The sequence below is a fragment of the Rhipicephalus microplus genome, chromosome 9 (genome assembly GCF_043290135.1).
Source record: "Rhipicephalus microplus isolate Deutch F79 chromosome 9, USDA_Rmic, whole genome shotgun sequence".
Taxonomy (NCBI): Eukaryota; Metazoa; Arthropoda; class Arachnida; order Ixodida; family Ixodidae; genus Rhipicephalus; species Rhipicephalus microplus.
This window is the reverse complement of record NC_134708.1, coordinates 68,923,608-68,940,275: the sequence shown is the minus strand read 5'-3', so window position 1 is coordinate 68,940,275 and position 16,668 is coordinate 68,923,608. Positions and strand designations below refer to the sequence as shown.

Genomic DNA, 16,668 nt, shown 5'->3' with positions numbered 1-16,668 from the left:
AAGCCATTTATTGCGCGTTGTTCGTAACTTTTCCTTTACCGTACAGCGTTCTTTGTGTTTTTTGTTTATTTTGTGAACTTACTTTCTCGTTCATTGACGTTTCCTATGTAGGCACGCTCTTCAATTTTTACTTTCACTTCATCCGAATTTCCATTTTTTTTTCACGTGCCTATGTAGTAGCATCGCGGTGCTGCTATGTACTTTCCTTTCCTCTTTTTGGTACTTGTTGTTTTTTTTCTTTTCGGAAGGGGGGATAATGCCGCCAGCACGTAGTGGGTTGGCAGCAAGAGCGGCTCTAAATCTGGAGGAAAGAAGAAGATCGCGTTCTTCTCTGCTCGAGAGCCAGCCCCGACTGACGCATCGTCCTAGAGCTAGCCACCCGGTTGTTCAATAAATCCCCCCAGTACTTGTGATTCATCGTGACAATATATCATTCGGCAAAATAAACTTCGTTTTCTCCATCTCCCCCGGAGTAAGCTAACATAAAGGGGAAGCTCTAGCGCAAGGTGTTTTTTTTCTGTCCCACTGAAAATGTCATGTCAAGCGAGAGTTGGGATCTCGCTGACAACACCGTCGTGTCTGCCGTGCATGCGCATATCCTCGTTAGTATAGTGGTCAGTATCCCCGCCTGTCACGCGGAAGACCGGGGTTTAATTCCCCGACGGGGAGCAGTAATTTTTTAGTTACCATAGGGTGGAAATTGAACTTGCACTGCTATACCAATCGGCAAAATAATCTTCGTTCTCTCCATCTCCTCCAGAGTAAGCTAATAGAATGGGAAAACTCTAGCGCCAGGTGTCTTTGTTTTTTTTCCTCTCCCACTGAAACAGTCATGTAAAGCTAGAGTGGTGATCTCGCTGACAGCACCGTCGTGTCTGCCGTGCATGCGCATATCCTCGTTAGTATAGTGGTCAGTATCCCCGCCTGTCACGTGGGAGACCGGGGTTCGATTCCCCGATGGGCAGCATTAATTTTTTAGTTTCCATAGGTTGGAAATTGACCTGCACTGCTATACCATTCGGCAAAATAATCTTCGTTCTCTCCATCTCCTCCAGAGTAAGCTAATATAATGTGGAAGCTCTAGCGCCAGGTGTCTTTGTTTTTTTTCCTCTCCCACTGAAACGGTCATGTCAAGCTAGAGTTGTGATCTCGAAGACAATACCGTCGTGTCTGCCGTGCATGCGCATATCCTCGTTAGTATAGTGGTCAGTATCCCCGCCTGTCACGCGGGAGACCGGGGTTCGATTCCCCGACGGGGAGCAGTAATCTTTTAGTTACCATAGGGTGGAAATTCAACCTGCACTAATATACCATTCGGCAAAATAATCTTCGTTTTCTCCATCTCCTCCAGAGTAAGCTATCATATTGGGGAAGCTCTAGCGCCAGGTGTCTGTTTTTTTTTCTTTCCCACTGAAACAGTCGTGTCAAGCTAGAGTGTTGATTTCGCAGACAAAACCGTCGTGTCTGCCGTCGTGCGCATATCCTCGTTAGTATAGTGGTCCGTATCCCTGCCTGTCACGCAGAAGACCGGGGTTTAATTCCCCGACGGGGAGCAGTAATTTTTTAGTTACCATAGGGCGGAAATTCAACCTGCAATAATATATCATTCGAAAAAATAATCTTCGTTTTCTCAGTCTCCTCCAGAGTAAGCTAATATAATGGGGAAGCTCTAGCGCCAGGTGTTCTTTTTTTCTGTCCCACTGAAACAGTCATGTCAAGCTAGAGTTGTGATCTCGCTGACAACACCGTCGTGTCAGCCGTGCATGCGCATATCCTCGTTAGTATAGTTGTCAGTATCCCCGCCTGTCACGCGGGAGACCGGGGTTCGATTCCCCGACGGGGAGCAGTAATTTTTTAGTTACCATAGGGTGGAAATTCAACCTGCACTAATATATCATTCGGCAAAATAATCTTCGTTTTCTCCATCTCCCCCGGAGTAAGCTAATATAATGGGGAAGCTCTAGCGCAAGGAGTTTTTTTTTTCTGTCCCACTGAAAAAGTCATGTCAAGCGAGAGTTGGGATCTCGCTCACAACACCGTCGTGTCTGCCGTGCATGCGCATATCCTCGTTAGTATAGTGGTTAGTATCCCCGCCTGTCACGCGGGAGACCGGGGTTCGATTGCCGAACGGGGAGCAGTAATTTTTTAGTTACCATAGAGGGGAAATTGAACCTGCACTGCTATACTAATCGGAAAAATAATCTTCGTTCTCTCCATCTCCTCCAGAGTAAGCTAATATAATGGGGAAACTCTAGCGCCAGGTGTCTTTGTTTTTTTTCCTCTCCCACTGAAACAGTCATGTCAAGCTAGAGTTGTGATCTCGCAGACAATACCGTCGAGTCTGCCGTCGTTGCGCATATCCTCGTTAGTATAGTGGTCAGTATCCCCGCCTGTCACGCGGGAGACCGGGGTTCGATTCTCGACGGGGAGCAGTAATCTTTTAGTTACCATAGGGTGGAAATTCAACCTGCACTAATATACCATTCGGCAAAATAATCTTCGTTTACTCCATCTCCTCCAGAGTAAGCTAATATAATGGAGAAGCTCTAGTTCCAGGTTTCTGTTTTTTTTTCTCTCCCACTGAAACAGTCGTGTCAAGCAAGAGTGTTGATCTCACAGACAACACCGTCGTGTCTGCCGTCATGCGCATATCCTCGTTAGTATAGTGGTCAGTATCCCTGCCTGTCACGCTGGAGACCGGGGTTTAATTCCCCGACAGGGAGCAGTAATTTTTTAGTTACCATAGGGTGGAAATTGAACTTGCACTGCTATACCAATCGGCAAAATAATCTTCGTTCTCTCCATCTCCTGCACAGTAAGCTAATAGAATGGGAAAACTCTAGCGCCAGGTGTCTTTGTTTTTTTTCCTCTCCCACTGAAACAGTCATGTCAAGCTAGAGTTGTGATCTCGCTGACAACACCGTCGTGTCTTCCGTGCATACACATATCCTCGTTAGTATAGTTGTCAGTATCCCCGCCTGTCACGCGGGAGACCGGGGTTCGATTCCCCGACGGGGAGCAGTAATTTTTAAGTTACCATAGTGTGGAAATTCAACCTGCACTAATATATCATTCGGCAAAATAATCTTCGTTTTCTCCATCTCCTCCAGAGTAAGCTAATATAATGGGGAAGCTCTTGCGCCAGGTGTTCTTTTTTTCTGTCCCACTGAAAAAGTCATGTCAAGCTAGAGTTGTGATCTCGCTGACAACACCGTCGTGTCGGCAGTGCATGCGCATATCCTCGTTAGTATAGTTGTCAGTATCCCCGCCTGTCACGCGGGAGACCGGGGTTCGATTTCCCGACGGGGAGCAGTAATTTTTTAGTTACCATAGGGTGGAAATTCAACCTGCACTAATATATCATTCGGCAAAATAATCTTCGTTTTCTCCATCTCCCCCGGAGTAAGCTAATATAATGGGGAAGCTCTAGCGCAAGGTGTTTTTTTTTTCTGTCCCATTGAAAAAGTCATGTCAAGCGAGAGTTGGGATCTCGCTGACAACACCGTCGTGTCTGCCGTGCATGCGCATATCCTCGTTAGTATAGTGGTCAGTATCCCCGCCTGTCACGCGGGAGACTGGGGTTCGATTGCCGAACGGGGAGCAGTAATTTTTTAGTTACTATAGAGGGGAAATTGAACCTGCACTGCTATACCAATCGGCAAAATAATCTTCGTTCTCTCCATCTCCTACAGAGTAAGCTAATATAATGGGGAAACTCTAGCGCCAGGTGTCTTTGTTTTTTTTCCTCTCCCACTGAAACAGTCATGTCAAGCTAGAGTTGTGATCTCGCAGACAATACCGTCGAGTCTGCCGTCGATGCGCATATCCTCGTTAGTATAGTGGTCAGTATCCCCGCCTGTCACGCGGGAGACCGGGGTTCGATTCCCCGACGGGGAGCAGTAATCTTTTAGTTACCATAGGGTGGAAATTCAACCTGCACTAATATACCATTCGGCAAAATAATCTTCGTTCACTCCATCTCCTCCAGAGTAAGCTAATATAATGGAGAAACTCTAGTTCCAGGTTTCTGTTTTTTTTTCTCTCCCACTGAAACAGTCGTGTCAAGCAAGAGTGTTGATCTCGCAGACAACACCGTCGTGTCTGCCGTCATGCGCATATCCTCGTTAGTATAGTGGTCAGTATCCCTGCCTGTCACGCGGGAGACCGGGGTTTAATTCCCCGACGGGGAGCAGTAATTTTTTAGTTACCATAGGGTGGAAATTGAACTTGCACTGCTATACCAATCGGCAAAATAATCTTCGTTCTCTCCATCTCCTCCAGAGTAAGCTAATAGTATGGGAAAACTCTAGCGCCAGGTGTCTTTGTTTTTTTTCCTCTCCCACTGAAACAGTCATGTCAAGCTAGAGTTGTGATCTCGCTGACAACACCGTCGTGTCTGCCGTGCATGCGCAAATCCTCGTTAGTATAGTTCTCAGTATCCCCGCCTGTCACGCGGGAGACCGGGGTTCGATTCCCCGACGGGGAGCAGTAATCTTTTAGTTACCATAGGGTGGAAATTCAACCTGCACTAATATACCATTCGGCAAAATAATCTTCGTTTACTCCATCTCCTCCAGAGTAAGCTAATATAATGGAGAAGCTCTAGTTCCAGGTTTCTGTTTTTTTTTCTCTCCCACTGAAACAGTCGTGTCAAGCAAGAGTGTTGATCTCACAGACAACACCGTCGTGTCTGCCGTCATGCGCATATCCTCGTTAGTATAGTGGTCAGTATCCCTGCCTGTCACGCTGGAGACCGGGGTTTAATTCCCCGACAGGGAGCAGTAATTTTTTAGTTACCATAGGGTGGAAATTGAACTTGCACTGCTATACCAATCGGCAAAATAATCTTCGTTCTCTCCATCTCCTGCACAGTAAGCTAATAGAATGGGAAAACTCTAGCGCCAGGTGTCTTTGTTTTTTTTCCTCTCCCACTGAAACAGTCATGTCAAGCTAGAGTTGTGATCTCGCTGACAACACCGTCGTGTCTTCCGTGCATACACATATCCTCGTTAGTATAGTTGTCAGTATCCCCGCCTGTCACGCGGGAGACCGGGGTTCGATTCCCCGACGGGGAGCAGTAATTTTTAAGTTACCATAGTGTGGAAATTCAACCTGCACTAATATATCATTCGGCAAAATAATCTTCGTTTTCTCCATCTCCTCCAGAGTAAGCTAATATAATGGGGAAGCTCTTGCGCCAGGTGTTCTTTTTTTCTGTCCCACTGAAAAAGTCATGTCAAGCTAGAGTTGTGATCTCGCTGACAACACCGTCGTGTCGGCAGTGCATGCGCATATCCTCGTTAGTATAGTTGTCAGTATCCCCGCCTGTCACGCGGGAGACCGGGGTTCGATTTCCCGACGGGGAGCAGTAATTTTTTAGTTACCATAGGGTGGAAATTCAACCTGCACTAATATATCATTCGGCAAAATAATCTTCGTTTTCTCCATCTCCCCCGGAGTAAGCTAATATAATGGGGAAGCTCTAGCGCAAGGTGTTTTTTTTTTCTGTCCCATTGAAAAAGTCATGTCAAGCGAGAGTTGGGATCTCGCTGACAACACCGTCGTGTCTGCCGTGCATGCGCATATCCTCGTTAGTATAGTGGTCAGTATCCCCGCCTGTCACGCGGGAGACTGGGGTTCGATTGCCGAACGGGGAGCAGTAATTTTTTAGTTACTATAGAGGGGAAATTGAACCTGCACTGCTATACCAATCGGCAAAATAATCTTCGTTCTCTCCATCTCCTACAGAGTAAGCTAATATAATGGGGAAACTCTAGCGCCAGGTGTCTTTGTTTTTTTTCCTCTCCCACTGAAACAGTCATGTCAAGCTAGAGTTGTGATCTCGCAGACAATACCGTCGAGTCTGCCGTCGATGCGCATATCCTCGTTAGTATAGTGGTCAGTATCCCCGCCTGTCACGCGGGAGACCGGGGTTCGATTCCCCGACGGGGAGCAGTAATCTTTTAGTTACCATAGGGTGGAAATTCAACCTGCACTAATATACCATTCGGCAAAATAATCTTCGTTCACTCCATCTCCTCCAGAGTAAGCTAATATAATGGAGAAACTCTAGTTCCAGGTTTCTGTTTTTTTTTCTCTCCCACTGAAACAGTCGTGTCAAGCAAGAGTGTTGATCTCGCAGACAACACCGTCGTGTCTGCCGTCATGCGCATATCCTCGTTAGTATAGTGGTCAGTATCCCTGCCTGTCACGCGGGAGACCGGGGTTTAATTCCCCGACGGGGAGCAGTAATTTTTTAGTTACCATAGGGTGGAAATTGAACTTGCACTGCTATACCAATCGGCAAAATAATCTTCGTTCTCTCCATCTCCTCCAGAGTAAGCTAATAGTATGGGAAAACTCTAGCGCCAGGTGTCTTTGTTTTTTTTCCTCTCCCACTGAAACAGTCATGTCAAGCTAGAGTTGTGATCTCGCTGACAACACCGTCGTGTCTGCCGTGCATGCGCAAATCCTCGTTAGTATAGTTCTCAGTATCCCCGCCTGTCACGCGGGAGACCGGGGTTCGATTCCCCGACGGGGAGCAGTAATCTTTTAGTTACCATAGGGTGGAAATGCAACCTGCACTAATATACCATTCGGCAAAATAATCTTCGTTTACTCCATCTCCTCCAGAGTAAGCTAATATAATGGAAAAGCTCTAGTTCCAGGTGTCTGTATTTTTTCTCTCCCACTGAAACAGTCGTGTCAAGCAAGAGTGTTGATCTCGCAGACAACACCGTCTAGTCTGCCGTCCTGCGCATATCCTCGTTAGTATAGTGGTCAGTATCCCCGCCTGTCACGCGGGAGACCGGGGTTTAATTCCCCGACGGGGAACAGTGATTTTTTAGTTGCCATAGGGTAGAAATTGAACCTGCACTGCTATACCAATCGGCAAAATAATCTTCGTTCTCTCCATCTCCTCCAGAGTAAGCTAATATAATGGGAAAACTCTAGCGCCAGGTGTCTTTGTTTTTTCCCTCTCCCACTGAAACAGTCATGTCAAGCTAGAGTTGTGATGTCGCTGACAACACCGTCGTGTCTTCCGTGCATACACATATCCTCGTTAGTATAGTTGTCAGTATCCCCGCCTGTCACGCGGGAGACCGGGGTTCGATTCCCCGACGGGGAGCAGTAATTTTTAAGTTACCATAGTGTGGAAATTCAACCTGCACTAATATATCATTCGGCAAAATAATCTTCGTTTTCTCCATCTCCCCCAGAGTAAGCTAATATAATGGGGAAGCTCTAGCGCCAGGTGTTCTTTTTTTCTGTCCCACTAAAACAGTCATGTCAAGCTAGAGTTGTGATCTCGCTGACAACACCGTCGTGTCAGCCGTGCATGCGCATATCCTCATTAGTATAGTTGTCAGTATCCCCGCCTGTCACGCGGGAGACCAGGGTTCGATTTCCCGACGGGGAGCAGTAATTTTTTAGTTACCATAGGGTGGAAATTCAACCTGCACTAATATATCATTCGGCAAAATAATCTTCGTTTTCTCCATCTCCCCCGGAGTAAGCTAATATAATGGGGAAGCTCTAGCGCAAGGTGTTTTTTTTTCTGTCCCATTGAAAAAGTCATGTCAAGCGAGAGTTGGGATCTCGCTGACAACACCGTCGTGTCTGCCGTGCATGCGCATATCCTCGTTAGTATAGTGGTCAGTATCCCCGCCTGTCACGCGGGAGACCGGGGTTCGATTGCCGAACGGGGAGCAGTAATTTTTTAGTTACCATAGAGGGGAAATTGAACCTGCACTGCTATACCAATCGGCAAAATAATCTTCGTTCTCTCCATCTCCTACAGAGTAAGCTAATATAATGGGGAAACTCTAGCGCCAGGTGTCTTTGTTTTTTTTCCTCTCCCACTGAAACAGTCATGTCAAGCTAGAGTTGTGATCTCGCAGACAATACCGTCGAGTCTGCCGTCGATGCGCATATCCTCGTTAGTACAGTGGTCAGTATCCCCGCCTGTCACGCGGGAGACCGGGGTTCGATTCCCCGACGGGGAGCAGTAATCTTATAGTTACCATAGGGTGGAAATTCCACCTGCACTAATATACCATTCGGCAAAATAATCTTCGTTTACTCCATCTCCTCCAGAGTAAGCTAATATAATGGAGGAGCTCTAGTTCCAGGTTTCTGTTTTTTTTTCTCTCCCACTGAAACAGTCGTGTCAAGCAAGAGTGTTGATCTCGCAGACAACACCGTCGTGTCTGCCGTCATGCGCATATCCTCGTTAGTATAGTGGTCAGTATCCCTGCCTGTCACGCGGGAGACCGGGGTTTAATTCCCCGACGGGGAGCAGTAATTTTTTAGTTACCATAGGGTGGAAATTGAACTTGCACTGCTATACCAATCGGCAAAATAATCTTCGTTCTCTCCATCTCCTCCAGAGTAAGCTAATAGTATGGGAAAACTCTAGCGCCAGGTGTCTTTGTTTTTTCCCTCTCCCACTGAAACAGTCATGTCAAGCTAGAGTTGTGATCTCGCTGACAACACCGTCGTGTCTTCCGTGCATACACATATCCTCGTTAGTATAGTGGTCAGTATGCCCGCCTGTCACGCGGGAGACCGGGGTTTAATTGCCCGACAGGGAGCAGTAATTTTTTAGTTACCATAGGGTGGAAATTCAACCTGCACTAATATATCATTCGGCAAAATAATCTTCGTTTTCTCCATCTCCTCCAGAGTAAGCTAATATAATGGGGAAGCTCTAGCGCCAGGTGTTCTTTTTTTCTGTCCCACTGAAACAGTCACTTCAAGCTAGAGTTGTGATCTCGCAGACAATACCGTCGTGTCTGCCGTGCATGCGCATATCCTCCTTAGTATAGTGGCCAGTATCCCCGCCTGTCACGGGGGAGACCGGGGTTTAATTCCCCGACCTGGAGCAGTAATTTTTTAGTTACCATAGGGAAGAAATTCAACCTGCACTAATATATCATTCGGCAAAATAATCTTCGTTTTCTCCATCTCCTCCAGAATAAGCTAATATAATGGGGAAGCTCTAGCGCCAGGTGTTCTTTTTTTCTGTCCCACTGAAACAGTCATGTCAAGCTAGAGTTGTGATCTCGCTGAACACACCGTCGTGTCGGCCGTGCATGCGCATATCCTTGTTAGTATAGTTGTCATTATCCCCGCCTGTCACGCGGGAGACCGGGGTTCGATTCCCCGACGGGGAGCAGTAATTTTTAAGTTACCATAGTGTGGAAATTCAACCTGCACTAATATATCATTCGGCAAAATAATCTTCGTTTTCTCCATCTCCCCCAGAGTAAGCTAATATAATGGGGAAGCTCTAGCGCCAGGTGTTCTTTTTTTCTGTCCCACTGAAACAGTCATGTCAAGTTAGAGTTGTGATCTCGCTGACAACACCGTCGTGTCAGCCCTGCATGCGTATATCCTCGTTAGTATAGTTGTCAGTATCCCCGCCTGTCACGCGGGAGACCGGGGTTCGATTCTTCGACGGGGAGCAGTAATTGTTTAGTTACCATAGGGTGGAAATTCAACCTGCACTAATATATCATTCGGCAAAATAATCTTCGTTTTCTCCATCTCCCCCGGAGTAAGCTAATATAAAGGGGAAGCTCTAGCGCAAGGTGTTTTTTTTTCTGTCCCACTGAAAAAGTCATGTCAAGCGAGAGTTGGGATCTCGCTGACAACACCGTCGTGTCTGCCGTGAATGCGCATATCCTCGTTAGTATAGTGGTCAGTATCCCCGCCTGTCACGCGGGAGACCGGGGTTTAATTCCCCGACGGGGAGCAGTAATTTTTTAGTTACCATAGGGTGGAAATTGAACTTGCACTGCTATACCAATCGGCAAAATAATCTTCGTTCTCTCCATCTCCTCCAGAGTAAGCTAATAGAATGGGAAAACTCTAGCGCCAGGTGTCTTTGTTTTTTTTTCCTCTCCCACTGAAACAGTCATGTCAAGCTAGAGTTGTGATCTCGCTGACAGCACCGTCGTGTCTGCCGTGCATGCGCATATCCTGGTTAGTATAGTGGTCAGTATCGCCGCCTGTCACGTGGGAGACCGGGGTTCGATTCCCCGATGGGCAGCATTAATTTTTTAGTTTCCATAGGTTGGAAATTGACCTGCACTGCTATACCATTCGGCAAAATAATCTTCGTTCTCTCCATCTCCTCCAGAGTAAGCTAATATAATGTGGAAGCTCTAGCGCCAGGTGTCTTTGTTTTTTTTCCTCTCCCACTGAAACGGTCATGTCAAGCTAGAGTTGTGATCTCGAAGGCAATACCGTCGTGTCTGCCGTGCATGCGCATATCCTCGTTAGTATAGTGGTCAGTATCCCCGCCTGTCACGCGGGAGACCGGGGTTCGATTCCCCGACGGGGAGCAGTAATCTTTTAGTTACCATAGGGTGGAAATTCAACCTGCACTGCTATACCATTCGGCAAAATAATCTTCGTTCTCTCCATCTCCTCCAGAGTAAGCTAATATAATGTGGAAGCTCTAGCGCCAGGTGTCTTTGTTTTTTTTCCTCTCCCACTGAAACGGTCATGTCAAGCTAGAGTTGTGATGTCGCAGACAAAACCGTCGTGTCTGCCGTCGTGCGCATATCCTCGTTAGTATAGTGGTCAGTATCCCTGCCTGTCACGCAGAAGACCGGGGTTTAATTCCCCGACGGGGAGCAGTAATTTTTTAGTTACCATAGGGCGGAAATTCAACCTGCACTAATATATCATTCGGCAAAATAATCTTCGTTTTCTCCATCTCCTCCAGAGTAAGCTAATATAATGGGGAAGCTTTAGCGCCAGGTGTTCTTTTTTTCTGTCCCACTGAAACAGTCATTTCAAGCTAGAGTTGTGATCTCGCTGACAACACCGTCGTGTCAGCCGTGCATGCGCATATCCTCGTTAGTATAGTAGTCAGTATCCCCGCCTGTCACGCGGGAGACCGGGGTTCGATTCCCCGACGGGGAGCAGTAATTTTGTAGTTACCATAGGGTGGAAATTCAACCTGCACTAATATATCATTCGGCAAAATAATCTTCGTTTTCTCCATCTCCCCTGGAGTAAGCTATTATAATGGGGAAGCTCTAGCGCAAGGTGTTTTTTTTTCTGTCCCACTGAAAAAGTCATGTCAAGCGAGAGTTGGGATCTCGCTGACAACACCGTCGTGTCTGCCGTGCATGCGCATATTCTCGTTAGCATAGTGGTTAGTATCCCCGCCTGTCACGCGGGAGACCGGGGTTCGATTGCCGAACGGGGAGCAGTAATTTTTTAGTTACCATAGAGGGGAAATTGAACCTGCACTGCTATACTAATCGGCAAAATAATCTTCGTTCTCTCCATCTCCTCCAGAGTAAGCTAATATAAAGGGGAAACTCTAGCGCCAGGTGTCTTTGTTTTTTTCCCTCTCCCACTGAAACAGTCATGTCAAGCTAGAGTTGTGATCTCGCTGACAACAGCGTCGTGTCTTCCGTGCATACACATATCCTCGTTAGTATAGTGGTCAGTATCCCCGCCTGTCACGCGGGAGACCGGGGTTTAATTCCCCGACAGGGAGCAGTAATTTTTTAGTTACCATAGGGTGGAAATTCAACCTGCACTAATATATCATTCGGCAAAATAATCTTCGTTTTCTCCATCTCCTCCAGAGTAAGCTAATATAATGGGGAAGCTCTAGCGCCAGGTGTTCTTTTTTTCTGTCCCACTGAAACAGTCACTTCAAGCTAGAGTTGTGATCTCGCAGACAATACCGTCGTGTCTGCCGTGCATGCGCATATCCTCCTTAGTATAGTGGCCAGTATTCCCGCCTGTCACGCGGGAGACCGGGGTTTAATTCCCCGACGGGGAGCAGTAATTTTTTAGTTACCATAGGGTGGAAATTGAACTTGCACTGCTATACCAATCGGCAAAATATTCTTCGTTCTCTCCATCTCCCCCAGAGTAAGCTAATAGTATGGGAAAACTCTAGCGCCAGGTGTCTTTGTTTTTTTTCCTCTCCCACTGAAACAGTCATGTCAAGCTAGAGTTGTGATCTCGCTGACAACACCGTCGTGTCTGCCGTGCATGCGCAAATCCTCGTTAGTATAGTTCTCAGTATCCCCGCCTGTCACGCGGGAGACCGGGGTTCGATTCCCCTACGGGGAGCAGTAATTTTTAAGTTACCATAGTGTGGAAATTCAACCTGCACTAATATATCATTCGGCAAAATAATCTTCGTTTTCTCCATCTCCCCCAGAGTAAGCTAATATAATGGGGAAGCTCTAGCGCCAGGTGTTCTTTTTTTCTGTCCCACTGAAACAGTCATGTCAAGCTAGAGTTGTGATCTCGCTGACAACACCGTCGTGTCAGCCGTGCATGCGCATATCCTCGTTAGTATAGTTGTCAGTATCCCCGCCTGTCACGTGGGAGACCGGGGTTCGATTCTTCGACGGGGAGCAGTAATTGTTTAGTTACCATAGGGTGGAAATTCAACCTGCACTAATATATCATTCGGCAAAATAATCTTCGTTTTCTCCATCTCCCCCGGAGTAAGCTAATATAAAGGGGAAGCTCTAGCGCAAGGTGTTTTTTTTCTGTCCCACTGAAAAAGTTATGTCAAGCGAGAGTTGGGATCTCGCTGACAACACCGTCGTGTCTGCCGTGCATGCGCATATCCTCGTTAGTATAGTGGTCAGTATCCCCGCCTGTCACGCGGGAGACCGGGGTTTAATTCCCCGACGGGGAGCAGTAATTTCTTGGTTACCATAGGGTGGAAATTGAACTTGCACTGCTATACCAATCGGCAAAATAATCTTCGTTCTCTCCATCTCCTCCAGAGTAAGCTAATAGAATGGGAAAACTCTAGCGCCAGGTGTCTTTGTTTTTTTTCCTCTCCCACTGAAACAGTCATGTCAAGCTAGAGTTGTGATCTCGCTGACAGCACCGTCGTGTCTGCCGTACATGCGCATATCCTGGTTAGTATAGTGGTCAGTATCCCCGCCTGTCACGTGGGAGACCGGGGTTCGATTCCCCGATGGGCAGCATTAATTTTTTACTTTCCATAGGTTGGAAATTGACCTGCACTGCTATACCATTCGGCAAAATAATCTTCGTTCTCTCCATCTCCTCCAGAGTAAGCTAATATAATGTGGAAGCTCTAGCGCCAGGTGTCTTTGTTTTTTTTCCTCTCCCACTGAAACGGTCATGTCAAGCTAGAGTTGTGATCTCGAAGACAATACCGTCGTGTCTGCCGTGCATGCGCATATCCTCGTTAGTATAGTGGTCAGTATCCCCGCCTGTCACGCGGGAGACCGGGGTTCGATTCCCCGACGGGGAGCAGTAATCTTTTAGTTACCATAGGGTGGAAATTCAACCTGCACTGCTATACCATTCGGCAAAATAATCTTCGTTCTCTCCATCTCCTCCAGAGTAAGCTAATATAATGTGGAAGCTCTAGCGCCAGGTGTCTTTGTTTTTTTTCCTCTCCCACTGAAACGGTCATGTCAAGCTAGAGTTGTGATCTCGCAGACAAAACCGTCGTGTCTGCCGTCGTGCGCATATCCTCGTTAGTATAGTGGTCAGTATCCCTGCCTGTCACGCAGAAGACCGGGGTTTAATTCCCCGACGGGGAGCAGTAATTTTTTAGTTACCATAGGGCGGAAATTCAACCTGCACTAATATATCATTCGGCAAAATAATCTTCGTTTTCTCCATCTCCTCCAGAGTAAGCTAATATAATGGGGAAGCTCTAGCGCCAGGTGTTATTTTTTTCTGTCCCACTGAAACAGTCATGTCAAGCTAGAGTTGTGATCTCGCTGACAACACCGTCGTGTCAGCCGTGCATGCGCATATCCTCGTTAGTATAGTAGTCAGTATCCCCGCCTGTCACGCGGGAGACCGGGGTTCGATTCCCCGACGGGGAGCAGTAATTTTTTAGTTACCATAGGGTGGAAATTGAACTTGCGCTGCTATACCAATCGGCAAAATAATCTTCGTTGTCTCCATCTCCTCCAGAGTAAGCTAATAGAATGGGGAAGCTCTAGCGCCAGGTGTTCTTTTTTTCTGTCCCACTGAAACAGTCACTTCAAGCTAGAGTTGTGATCTCGTAGACAATACCGTCGTGTCTGCCGTGCATGCGCATATCCTCGTTAGTATAGTGGCCAGTATCCCCGCCTGTCACGCGGGAGACCGGGGTTTAATTCCCCGACGGGGAGCAGTAATTTTTTAGTTACCATAGGGCGGAAATTCAACCTGCACTAATATATTATTCGGCAAAATAATCTTCGTTTTCTCCATCTCCTCCAGAGTAAGCTAATATAATGGGGAAGCTCTAGCGCCAGGTGTTCTTTTTTTCTGTCCCACTGAAAAAGTCATGTCAAGCTAGAGTTGTGATCTCGCTGACAACACCGTCGTGTCGGCCGTGCATGCGCATATTCTCGTTAGTATAGTTGTCAGTATCCCCGCCTGTCACGCGGGAGACCGGGGTTCGATTCCCCGACGGGGAGCAGTAATTTTTTGGTTACCATAGGGTGGAAATTGAACTTGCACTGCTATACCAATCGGCAAAATAATCTTCGTTCTCTCCATCTCCTCCAGAGTAAGCTAATAGAATGGGAAAACTCTAGCGCCAGGTGTCTTTGTTTTTTTTCCTCTCCCACTGAAACAGTCATGTCAAGCTAGAGTTGTGATCTCGCTGACAGCACCGTCGTGTCTGCCGTGCATGCGCATATCCTGGTTAGTATAGTGGTCAGTATCCCCGCCTGTCACGTGGGAGACCGGGGTTCGATTCCCCGATGGGCAGCATTAATTTTTTAGTTTCCATAGGTTGGAAATTGACCTGCACTGCTATACCATTCGGCAAAATAATCTTCGTTCTCTCCATCTCCTCCAGAGTAAGCTAATATAATGTGGAAGCTCTAGCGCCAGGTGTCTTTGTTTTTTTTCCTCTCCCACTGAAACGGTCATGTCAAGCTAGAGTTGTGATCTCGAAGACAATACCGTCGTGTCTGCCGTGCATGCGCATATCCTCGTTAGTATAGTGGTCAGTATCCCCGCCTGTCACGCGGGAGACCGGGGTTCGATTCCCCGACGGGGAGCAGTAATCTTTTAGTTACCATAGGGTGGAAATTCAACCTGCACTGCTATACCATTCGGCAAAATAATCTTCGTTCTCTCCATCTCCTCCAGAGTAAGCTAATATAATGTGGAAGCTCTAGCGCCAGGTGTCTTTGTTTTTTTTCCTCTCCCACTGAAACGGTCATGTCAAGCTAGAGTTGTGATGTCGCAGACAAAACCGTCGTGTCTGCCGTCGTGCGCATATCCTCGTTAGTATAGTGGTCAGTATCCCTGCCTGTCACGCAGAAGACCGGGGTTTAATTCCCCGACGGGGAGCAGTAATTTTTTAGTTACCATAGGGCGGAAATTCAACCTGCACTAATATATCATTCGGCAAAATAATCTTCGTTTTCTCCATCTCCTCCAGAGTAAGCTAATATAATGGGGAAGCTCTAGCGCCAGGTGTTATTTTTTTCTGTCCCACTGAAACAGTCATGTCAAGCTAGAGTTGTGATCTCGCTGACAACACCGTCGTGTCAGCCGTGCATGCGCATATCCTCGTTAGTATAGTAGTCAGTATCCCCGCCTGTCACGCGGGAGACCGGGGTTCGATTCCCCGACGGGGAGCAGTAATTTTTTAGTTACCATAGGGTGGAAATTCAACCTGCACTAATATATCATTCGGCAAATTAATCTTCGTTTTCTCCATCTCCCCCGGAGTAAGCTAATATAATGGGGAAGCTCTAGCGCAAGGAGTTTTTTTTCTGTCCCACTGAAAAAGTCTTGTCAAGCGAGAGTTGGGATCTCGCTGACAACACCGTCGTGTCTGCCGTGCATGCGCATATCCTCATTAGTATAGTGGTTAGTATCCCCGCCTGTCACGCGGGAGACCGGGGTTCGATTGCCGAACGGGGAGCAGTAATTTTTTAGTTACCATAGGGTGGAAATTGAACTTGCGCTGCTATACCAATCGGCAAAATAATCTTCGTTGTCTCCATCTCCTCCAGAGTAAGCTAATAGAATGGGGAAGCTCTAGCGCCAGGTGTTCTTTTTTTCTGTCCCACTGAAACAGTCACTTCAAGCTAGAGTTGTGATCTCGTAGACAATACCGTCGTGTCTGCCGTGCATGCGCATATCCTCGTTAGTATAGTGGCCAGTATCCCCGCCTGTCACGCGGGAGACCGGGGTTTAATTCCCCGACGGGGAGCAGTAATTTTTTAGTTACCATAGGGCGGAAATTCAACCTGCACTAATATATTATTCGGCAAAATAATCTTCGTTTTCTCCATCTCCTCCAGAGTAAGCTAATATAATGGGGAAGCTCTAGCGCCAGGTGTTCTTTTTTTCTGTCCCACTGAAAAAGTCATGTCAAGCTAGAGTTGTGATCTCGCTGACAACACCGTCGTTTCGGCCGTGCATGCGCATATCCTCGTTAGTATAGTTGTCAGTATCCCCGCCTGTCACGCGGGAGACCGGGGTTCGATTCCCCGACGGGGAGCAGTAATTTTTAAGTTACCATAGTGTGGAAATTCAACCTGCACTAGTATATCATTCGGCAAAATAGTCTTCGTTTTCTCCATCTCCCCCAGAGTAAGCTAATATAATGGGGAAGCTCTAGTGCCAGGTTTTCTTTTTTTCTGTCCCACTGAAACAGTCATGTCAAGCTAGAGT

General features: G+C 47.1%; 23 non-coding genes across 23 annotated transcripts; all 23 read left to right on the top strand.

Annotated features, from left to right (window-relative positions):
• Positions 1–1,188: 1,188 nt before the first annotated feature.
• TRNAD-GUC (transfer RNA aspartic acid (anticodon GUC)) lies at positions 1,189–1,260 on the top strand. The gene has a single exon. It is a non-coding gene; the product is annotated as a tRNA-Asp (tRNA).
• A 512-nt stretch (positions 1,261–1,772) lies between these two features.
• Positions 1,773–1,844, top strand: TRNAD-GUC (transfer RNA aspartic acid (anticodon GUC)). Its single transcript has one exon. It is a non-coding gene; the product is annotated as a tRNA-Asp (tRNA).
• Positions 1,845–2,947: 1,103 nt separating this feature from the next.
• Positions 2,948–3,019, top strand: TRNAD-GUC (transfer RNA aspartic acid (anticodon GUC)). The gene has a single exon. It is a non-coding gene; the product is annotated as a tRNA-Asp (tRNA).
• An 806-nt stretch (positions 3,020–3,825) lies between these two features.
• Positions 3,826–3,897, top strand: TRNAD-GUC (transfer RNA aspartic acid (anticodon GUC)). Its single transcript has one exon. It is a non-coding gene; the product is annotated as a tRNA-Asp (tRNA).
• A 221-nt stretch (positions 3,898–4,118) lies between these two features.
• TRNAD-GUC (transfer RNA aspartic acid (anticodon GUC)) lies at positions 4,119–4,190 on the top strand. Its single transcript has one exon. It is a non-coding gene; the product is annotated as a tRNA-Asp (tRNA).
• Positions 4,191–5,003: 813 nt separating this feature from the next.
• TRNAD-GUC (transfer RNA aspartic acid (anticodon GUC)) lies at positions 5,004–5,075 on the top strand. Its single transcript has one exon. It is a non-coding gene; the product is annotated as a tRNA-Asp (tRNA).
• Positions 5,076–5,881: 806 nt separating this feature from the next.
• TRNAD-GUC (transfer RNA aspartic acid (anticodon GUC)) lies at positions 5,882–5,953 on the top strand. Its single transcript has one exon. It is a non-coding gene; the product is annotated as a tRNA-Asp (tRNA).
• A 221-nt stretch (positions 5,954–6,174) lies between these two features.
• Positions 6,175–6,246, top strand: TRNAD-GUC (transfer RNA aspartic acid (anticodon GUC)). Its single transcript has one exon. It is a non-coding gene; the product is annotated as a tRNA-Asp (tRNA).
• A 516-nt stretch (positions 6,247–6,762) lies between these two features.
• On the top strand, positions 6,763–6,834 carry TRNAD-GUC (transfer RNA aspartic acid (anticodon GUC)). The gene has a single exon. It is a non-coding gene; the product is annotated as a tRNA-Asp (tRNA).
• A 223-nt stretch (positions 6,835–7,057) lies between these two features.
• Positions 7,058–7,129, top strand: TRNAD-GUC (transfer RNA aspartic acid (anticodon GUC)). The gene has a single exon. It is a non-coding gene; the product is annotated as a tRNA-Asp (tRNA).
• Positions 7,130–7,934: 805 nt separating this feature from the next.
• TRNAD-GUC (transfer RNA aspartic acid (anticodon GUC)) lies at positions 7,935–8,006 on the top strand. Its single transcript has one exon. It is a non-coding gene; the product is annotated as a tRNA-Asp (tRNA).
• Positions 8,007–8,227: 221 nt separating this feature from the next.
• TRNAD-GUC (transfer RNA aspartic acid (anticodon GUC)) lies at positions 8,228–8,299 on the top strand. Its single transcript has one exon. It is a non-coding gene; the product is annotated as a tRNA-Asp (tRNA).
• Positions 8,300–9,685: 1,386 nt separating this feature from the next.
• Positions 9,686–9,757, top strand: TRNAD-GUC (transfer RNA aspartic acid (anticodon GUC)). Its single transcript has one exon. It is a non-coding gene; the product is annotated as a tRNA-Asp (tRNA).
• Positions 9,758–10,277: 520 nt separating this feature from the next.
• TRNAD-GUC (transfer RNA aspartic acid (anticodon GUC)) lies at positions 10,278–10,349 on the top strand. The gene has a single exon. It is a non-coding gene; the product is annotated as a tRNA-Asp (tRNA).
• A 514-nt stretch (positions 10,350–10,863) lies between these two features.
• On the top strand, positions 10,864–10,935 carry TRNAD-GUC (transfer RNA aspartic acid (anticodon GUC)). The gene has a single exon. It is a non-coding gene; the product is annotated as a tRNA-Asp (tRNA).
• A 1,681-nt stretch (positions 10,936–12,616) lies between these two features.
• On the top strand, positions 12,617–12,688 carry TRNAD-GUC (transfer RNA aspartic acid (anticodon GUC)). The gene has a single exon. It is a non-coding gene; the product is annotated as a tRNA-Asp (tRNA).
• A 519-nt stretch (positions 12,689–13,207) lies between these two features.
• TRNAD-GUC (transfer RNA aspartic acid (anticodon GUC)) lies at positions 13,208–13,279 on the top strand. The gene has a single exon. It is a non-coding gene; the product is annotated as a tRNA-Asp (tRNA).
• Positions 13,280–13,793: 514 nt separating this feature from the next.
• Positions 13,794–13,865, top strand: TRNAD-GUC (transfer RNA aspartic acid (anticodon GUC)). The gene has a single exon. It is a non-coding gene; the product is annotated as a tRNA-Asp (tRNA).
• Positions 13,866–14,084: 219 nt separating this feature from the next.
• TRNAD-GUC (transfer RNA aspartic acid (anticodon GUC)) lies at positions 14,085–14,156 on the top strand. The gene has a single exon. It is a non-coding gene; the product is annotated as a tRNA-Asp (tRNA).
• An 810-nt stretch (positions 14,157–14,966) lies between these two features.
• Positions 14,967–15,038, top strand: TRNAD-GUC (transfer RNA aspartic acid (anticodon GUC)). The gene has a single exon. It is a non-coding gene; the product is annotated as a tRNA-Asp (tRNA).
• A 514-nt stretch (positions 15,039–15,552) lies between these two features.
• On the top strand, positions 15,553–15,624 carry TRNAD-GUC (transfer RNA aspartic acid (anticodon GUC)). The gene has a single exon. It is a non-coding gene; the product is annotated as a tRNA-Asp (tRNA).
• Positions 15,625–16,132: 508 nt separating this feature from the next.
• TRNAD-GUC (transfer RNA aspartic acid (anticodon GUC)) lies at positions 16,133–16,204 on the top strand. The gene has a single exon. It is a non-coding gene; the product is annotated as a tRNA-Asp (tRNA).
• A 219-nt stretch (positions 16,205–16,423) lies between these two features.
• Positions 16,424–16,495, top strand: TRNAD-GUC (transfer RNA aspartic acid (anticodon GUC)). The gene has a single exon. It is a non-coding gene; the product is annotated as a tRNA-Asp (tRNA).
• Positions 16,496–16,668: the final 173 nt, after the last annotated feature.